Below are 8062 nucleotides of genomic sequence, written 5' to 3' on the forward strand. Positions count from 1 at the left end.
GAAACCTAACTACATCCACTGTACCACATGGCTGCATTCAACTCCATGGAGGGCAGCCAGAGGCCTCAATTTGCTTGGTCCAGCTGAGCAAGGAAGAGAAGATGCCTGCCTCTCATCCCTCCCCATCGTCCACCTTGGTCACAGGGCAGGCCACTCTCACACCTTAACTGCTATCTCTTCTGGATAACTGTGCTTGGTGGCTGAGACCATGTAGTGACCTCTCCTGTACGATGGTGACTTCCAGGATACAAGGGAAAGCCTAAATTGCAGGTTTGAGCTTCAGAGACCAACCAATAGCAAGGTCATAGCAAAGCAGCAGGCTCACCCCATTTTAAAACAAAACACACCACTGCTGGAACCGAAAAATATGCAGCGTATTTTGCCTCCTCCTTTCCATAGTAAGATTTAAATTACCCATATTGGCACCCAGGAAACTACTGCTCTATAGCAATATCTCTTAAAGGACACCATCCCCACCCCATTTTATAGGGCATGAGACTTAAGATCCATAAACGGTATGCCTTCCATTTCACCAGCCTCATTTTTTGGGCTCCTCTTGGTGACCCTCACAGACCCTGACCATATCCTCTTACCACTACTAGAAAAACAAGAAGCCATTACCCTGAGTTCCACATAAGTCCCAGGACACGCTCTGATTGGACCAACTAGTGCCACATGCTCCCCCTGAACCAATCACTACAGTCAGGGGATGGAACATGCTGATTGGACAGGCCTGAGTCACATGTCTACTCCCAGAGATGGGAATGGCTCAATCAGAACCAAAGCACATGGCATGAGAATAGAGGAAAGATAGCTCCCCAAGAAAATGTGGAATACTGTTATCGAAAGCAAAGGGAATGGATGCTGAGTGTCAGTCTGCAAAAATGCTAATTCTAGCAGACATTTATCCACTACTCAACATGCAGGAGACACTGCTCAAAGCAATATGCTAACTCTGTGACCTCCACTGCACCCTAGGGAGATCGGTCTGTTTTATTCCCCATCTGACAGTCAACAAAGACCACCAGAGTCACACCTGCCATTACACAAGTTAGGATTATGGACTCATTGCAATGAGGGAGAGCACACACCCTGGAGAGTCATGGGGCATCTCAGTAAAGGGGTGTTCGAAAGGCTTATTTGGGTTCGTGTTAGGTGATTTTAGGAAGAGTTTAAGGAAGCAGGGCTTTGTTCTCGATTGGATACTGTCATGAAGTGGGAGTAATTCTATTTTGATAAATCTCCTTTAGAAGGTGTGAGGAATGAGGCACAGCCAAAGCTGTGATGTGGTAAAGAAACAGAGGTTACTCCCATTAGCCAAGAGAAGGGATTGTTTGGTCATTTTTGTGGTTTGGACAATGCTCATGTTTAGCTTGTACATGGACATGATTACAAAATGATCTTGTTTTCATCTTGACCTATCATTGTTACAGAGTGGCCTTTTCTGATGTTGGCATTCTGCGAAATTGTTTATGCTCAACACAACACCAGGGTCTACCTGTGAGTGCCAAGGCAGCTCCTAGCAACTCCAACCCCTTGTCGATAGTACCAGGCCAGCTCCTGGACGTAAGGGGCTGCTTTTCTCTTTCTTGGAACTGAGACAAGAAGGGTCTAACAACTACCTAAAGTCACAAAGCAAGTGGTGGAGCTAGAATAAAAGCCGCAGCAAGCCCATTCTAGAGTGTGATTTAAACCACTACATCACCCTGTCTCTCTTCCTTCACATTGCAGGACCCCAAAAGCTATGAAGGAAAGGGAAAACATACATTTCCTGGATATCTACTCTTGCCAGGCACTGAAATAGGTCCTTTGAGTCCTTAAAGTCATCCACCTTGTATGCGTTTCCTAAAGATGCCATAACAAAGTAACACAAACTGGATGTCTTAAAACAACAGCAATTTACTCTCATAGCTCTGGAGGCGAGAAGCCCTAAATCGGGTGACAACAGAGCCATACTCCGTCTGAAGCCTCCAGGAGAGGCATCTTCTTTTTATTTGATTGATTTGATTTAAGTTCCAGGGTACATGTGCAGGATGTGCAGGTTTGTTACATAGGTAAATGTGTGTCATATGCTCTGTTGCACCTATCAACCCGTCTGCTACGTATTAAGCTCAGCATGCATTAGCTATTTTTTTCTGATGCTCTTCCCCACCTCCTCATCCCCCGCCCGACAGGCCCCAGCGTGTGTTGTTCCCCTCCGTGTGTCCATGTGTTCTCATTGTTCAGCTCCCACTTATAAGTGAGAACATGCAGTGTTTGGTTTTCAGTTCCTGCATTAGTTTGCTGGGGATAATGGCTTCCAGCTTCATCCATGTCCCTGCAAAGGACATGATTTTGTTCCTTTTTATGGCTGCATGGTATTCCATGGTGTATATGTACCACATTTTCTTTATCCAGTCTATCATTCATGGGCATTTGGGTTGATTCCGTGTCAGGAGAGGAGTCTTCTTACCTCTTCCAGCTTCCAGTAGCCCCAGGTGTTCTTTGGCTGGTGGAAGCATCACTCCAGTCTCTTCCTCCATTCCACATGGCTGCCTCCCCCCATGTGTCTGTGTCTCTTCTCCTCATATAACGGCACGAGTTCTATTGGATTAAGGGACCATCCTATTTCAGTATAATTTCATCTTAATTACATCTGCAAAAACGCTGTTTCCAAACAAAGTCACATTCACAGGTCCCAAGGGCTAAATACATCTTCTTAGAGGAAAAAAAAAATTCAACCTGTAACAACCCTTAAACAATGCTCTCCATTTTAACAGAATTAGGCATTGAGTCTCAGAGAGGTTTAGTAACTCATGCAAAGTCACATGGCTAGAACATAGCAGAGTCAAGATTCAAGCACCAAGGCCTTGACTCCTTGCCCAGTGCTTCAAAATCTCAGGAAACTACACCCCTGGCAGTCAGATGGGGCAGGGACAGAAGACTCAGATGCACCACCTTCCAACAGCCAAAAAGACTGTTTTGTTTTCATTTGTTTCTTAGAGTTTTCCTGCAGAACAGCGCTGTCCCGGAAGGAAATTAGCCGGCACAGACACGCCCCAGTGCAGGAGACTCACCAGCGCAGGCACCAAGCTGTCCTGGAAGGAAGCCGGCTCGGCAACCTGACGTTGACAAACCTCTTGCCCGTTTTTCCAAAGATTCCCAGGGCTCGCGTTTTCCACTTACACGATTCAATTAGGAATCCTAAAACGCGTAAATCTTGGCATTCTTTTGGCTCCATTAAAGAAACAAAGTATTAAATGCAGACACATTTCCTTAAATGTTGGTGTGTTTGCTTCCATTGGCTTTAAAGATAACTGCTGTTCTTTTCTAATGATTACTCTGAGGATGACAGATGCTGTGGTCCCAGATTTCTCCAGAAAGGGCCACTGTGTTGGGTGTAGGGGAGTCACAGGGATTCCAGGGAGAGGACAAGGAGAACTGGCATAATTATGATGATGATTATTATAATGACTTTCTTTTCTGTTGCTCCCTTTTGTTCATATTCCTCCTTAGCTCATCACCTCCCTTCTCCCACCCTGTTCACAACTACTGAGGGCAAATCGTGCAAAACCGCGGCTTCCTCTTGTGGTTCTCCTGCCCACAGGGATGGATCCCAAAGGCCTGTCCCATCAAGAGCTTATTCTTCACAACATAGATGTTGTGTGATCAGACACAAATCAGTCAGCCTGCTGGAGCTTCCATTTCCCCATCTCCAGGTCAGTGGCAGCACTGACCTTACAGTGCTAAATGAGATCATTCATGTAAAGAGCTCCACTTGCCAGCCTTCACTTCAACCGACCAAATGCCGAAGCATGGGACCACTCTTGCCAAGAAGCCAACACGCAGCATGTAATCAATCTCCACGCTTTGCAAGGCCCTCTAGCCAACCCACCAACCAAGTCCATTTCATATCCTGCCTACAAAACAGATGACTCCTCCAAGGCAGATGAGGTTGGGCAAGATACACTGTCCCTGCTAGACCCAGCGACCTTTCTGAAGGGATGGAACGCTCAAGCTACAGGCAGGAAGCCCAGCACGTCAACACCGGGTCATCAACTTGTGCTGCAACATCTCTGCTTCCATAAACCCTGATGCCTTAAAAGTGGCATAGTACATCAGTGAAGGAGTCAGCTTACCTGCACCCAAATTCCAACTCTGCCCACTTACAATTTATAGGACTACAGGCAAGTCACATGGTTTCTCTGAGCCCTGGTCTATAAAATGCGGTTAAGAATAGAACATCCCTGGCTGGATGCGGCGACTCATGCCTGTAATCCCAGCACTTTGGGAGGCCAAGGGGGTGGATTACCTGAGGCCAGGAGTTTGAGACCAGCCTGGCCAACATGGAGAAAACCCATCTCTACTAAAAATACAAAAAATTAGCTAGGCATGGTGGCAGGCACCTGTAATCCCAGCTGCTTGGGAGGCTGAGGCAGGAGAATTGCTGGAACCCAGGAGGCAGAGGTTGCAGTGAGCCAAGATCGCGCCACTGCACTCCAGCCTGATAACACAGCAAGACTCTGTCTCAAAAATAAATAAATAAACAAATAAATAAATAAGAAAAAGCTACAATGGTACCATCAAAAGCAAAGAGAGTTCAGTCCGTGCAGTCTCAGGGAAAACAAACTCAAACCTACCGCTCCTCCCCTGAAGACATTTGGCCTCATTTACAGGACAGTGAGAAGGTTTCAATCCCTCTTTAAACCTCAGTTTCCTCTTCTGTAAAGTGGGTTGCTTTGACGATAAAGCAAGATAACGTATTTTCAAGCACAGAGTAGGTACTCAAAAAATTATTTTTAAAAAAAATCTGAATAATGACCACCCTAAGTACAACCTTTGGGTCTGGGCCTATCCAAGAGCACTCACCTACCTTTTTGGCTTTCGGTAAGAATCAGAAATTTGTTGGATCCACACTCTCCAGGAAGCAGAAAAGCTCATTGCCTCTTGCAGAGGACATAATAGCTGAAGTGTGGCCTTTTAATTTGTTAATCTTTGCAAATCAGGGTTCCAGAGCTTTGCAAAGATGCGGAACCATCAGAGCTCTATACAGAAACAGTCAATTCCTTGATTAAAATCTGACAGCTTAATTAATTAGTACTTAATAGCTCAACCTTAATTATACCCTACATCGTTATTTGATAATATTCATAAATGTCCCATGTGGCTGTGCACACGTCTTTTATCAACTGATTACAAATGCCCGGACTTGACCTCCATCCTCGGGAAAATGTCTCGGATGTCAAGAACATGAAAGACTTCATTAACACTAATGCTGACCTCACCAAGGTCTACTCCCAGGTAAGAATTCTGATTTAAAAGTTCTTTGAGGTCCAGCAGAGAAAAGTGATGATTTGTGCACTAAGTTTGCTGTATCGTTTATTTCCTTCAAACTTCAATATTTTACGAAATTTTATAAAGTATTAAATAATATCCCTGGATCTTACTTTCACCTGAAAAAGACACTCATAGACTTTATTTTTTTTTAACCCAGAGAGTGGGTTAGTTTCTAAACTAGGTGAGAATAGCTGAAATTCTTTGGATGTGATGGGAGAGTTATGGGGACCCCATATGATGACGATTAATACAGCTTTGAAGCCCAAAAGCCCTGACTTGAGGCCAGGCACAGTGGCTCACACCTGTAATCCCAGCACTTTGGGAAGCCAAGGTAGGTGGTTCACTTGAGGTCAGGAGTTCAAGACCAGCCTGGCCAAGATGGCGAAACTCCATCTTTACTAAAAATACAAAAATTAGCCGGGTGTGATGGTGTACGCCTATAGTCGCAGCTACTCGGGAGGCCGAGGCAGGAGACTCACTTGAACCTGAGAAGCAGAGGTTACAGTGAGCGGAGATCACACCACTACACCCCAGCCTGGCAACACAGCAAGACTCCATCTCAAAAAAACACCTGGGCTTGAATCTCTGTACTTCTGAGCTTTGTGATCTTGATTGAGTTTCTTCACCTCTCTGAGCCTGTTTCCTCATTTGGAAAATTGAAATAATAATTCCTAGTCCTCAGAATGTTGATATGACATTCAACTGGATGGGAAAGTGCCTGGCACGTACTAGATGCTCAATAAATGTTACACGTTAACCCATTAGCTGTGGCAGAGCGTAGGCCATTCTGCTTTGTCCAATTGCCCATGGAGACCACTCACCTGGAGGAGGGGGATCAGACCTCTGCATGTGGGAGCTCTGGAGAATGAGGTGGGAGGAGAGCTATTAGAGAGGATAAGAAGATTATATTCTGCCAAATAAACCAGTTCTTCTGTGGATGTGCCTTTTGGGCTTGGTGGGGACAGGGAGGGGAAGTGCAAGGGAGGGCACAAAACTTCCCAGAAGTCTCCGGAACTACTTTAGGAGTTGCAGCCCTGCCTAGAGGGAAGGGCCCCCCACTTGAGTTGAGGTGCCCAGCCTCTAAGCATGGCTCTGTGTTGGGGGGCATTAAGCAAGTCCCTCAACTCTTCGAAAATTAGTCTTCTTCTTTGTTAAAGACATTGGTTCCATTTTTCCAAACACCTGCTGCAACTACAGAATCACCTGGGACATTTATTTAAATAGAGATATAATACACAGCAGCAATCCCTCCGCACACACATCCCAAATAATGACTATTTCTATGTAACAATTTTTTTTAGATACTCACTTCTGGGCCTCGATTGATTCAGTGGGTCTGAAATGATTTCCAAAAATTATTATTTAAATTTCCCAAGGAATTCTGATGGGCAACCAGGTTGGGGAACTAACAGGATTGCTGGTTTCCAGCGTCCGCATCCACCGGGAAAACTTGGATTTGTTGCCGCTTTGGCACACCAGTGACACCTGGTGGCTTGGAGGAGTAACTCCAGCTTGTCGCGGCACTTGATTTCAAATCCTCCATTGCCTGGCTCCCGGCAGTTGTGGGACGAGATGACGTTTTCTACTCTCCCCAAAATCTAGATAACATGATTCTCTGTCTCAACATCCATAATAGACACAGCATCTCAGCTCCCAAATCCATCTTTCAAACTACCCATTTGACAGATGTCCACCTTGAACCACCACCATTATTTTTTTGGCCTCCAAGTTCTGATGGCACCTGCAACTAGAAACCCCACAAGACATCGCCATTTCAGGAGTCACACAGACAGGGGGTGACCACTCAGACACCTGGACTGGATTGTGTCCTAAGAGAAGAGACACATGACCTTTCCCTCCTTTCCCTCAACTCATAGAATTTACAAAGTGAGATAAGACAAGCTGAGATGCTGAAAAAGGCATAAACTGATGTACTCGCAATCTCCCATTCCCTAGAATCTGTGACCAGACAGTGAGAACACATGGGCACAGGGAGGGGAACATCACACACCAGGGCCTGTCGGGGGGTGGGGGGCTAGGGGAGGGATAGCATTAGGAGAAATACCTAATGTAGATGACGGGTTGATGGGTGCAGCAAACCACCATGGCATGTGTATACCTATGTAACAAACCTGCACATTGTGCACATGTATCCCAGGACTTAAAGTATAATAAAAAAATTTAAAAAAAAGAATCTGTGACCAAACAACTCTTTACATTTTTGTTGGCCATCCCAAGATTAATCAATCATACCAATAATTGAAATTACAGAAAATCTATCCAACACAATGGCCATTTCCAGAAATTAGATTGTTCCTCATTAGTGGGGGATTTTCTTTCTTCTATTATTTCCCACTAATAATAAAAAATATTTTTACTGGATTTTTTTCCATCATTTTCCCAGCATGGACCTAATAGCAACCAAGAAGAACTTTAAAAATCCCACTATCTTTATCGAATGGAAATTCTCACAATATCACAATTGCCAAAGGTCTTTTTTATTCTGGTGTTAACCTTGGGAAGATTTTAGATGTCCTTTGGGGCATGCACAGAGGACTGAGGAAATCTTTCTTTTCTGTATCTTTGGAGAGCTCAGCACACTTGGCTAAGTATGAAACTGTTCACTCCTAATTTGTTTCTCTGGGTGAATATTGATTTGACTTCTGTTGTATCTCACAAATGCACACCAATCTCCAGAATCGTGGGGCACTGAGGGTTTCTGTTTAATATGCACCTTGGAGCCACT

At 44.8% G+C, this 8062-nt stretch overlaps 1 long non-coding RNA gene across 1 annotated transcript in view; it reads right to left on the reverse strand.

The window, feature by feature from the left end:
- Window positions 1-6716, reverse strand: part of LOC134732380 (uncharacterized) — a 165170-nt gene extending 158454 nt beyond the window's left edge. The window contains exons 1-2 of the long non-coding RNA XR_010115482.1: window positions 6626-6716; window positions 4853-5024 (exon numbers count right to left, since the gene is read on the reverse strand). This is a non-coding gene — a long non-coding RNA (uncharacterized lncRNA). The remainder of the gene's footprint in view (window positions 1-4852; window positions 5025-6625) is intronic.
- Between the last annotated feature and the right edge of the window lie 1346 nt (window positions 6717-8062).

Source organism: Symphalangus syndactylus, chromosome 14, assembly GCF_028878055.3.
Source record: "Symphalangus syndactylus isolate Jambi chromosome 14, NHGRI_mSymSyn1-v2.1_pri, whole genome shotgun sequence".
Classification (NCBI taxonomy): domain Eukaryota; kingdom Metazoa; phylum Chordata; class Mammalia; order Primates; family Hylobatidae; genus Symphalangus; species Symphalangus syndactylus.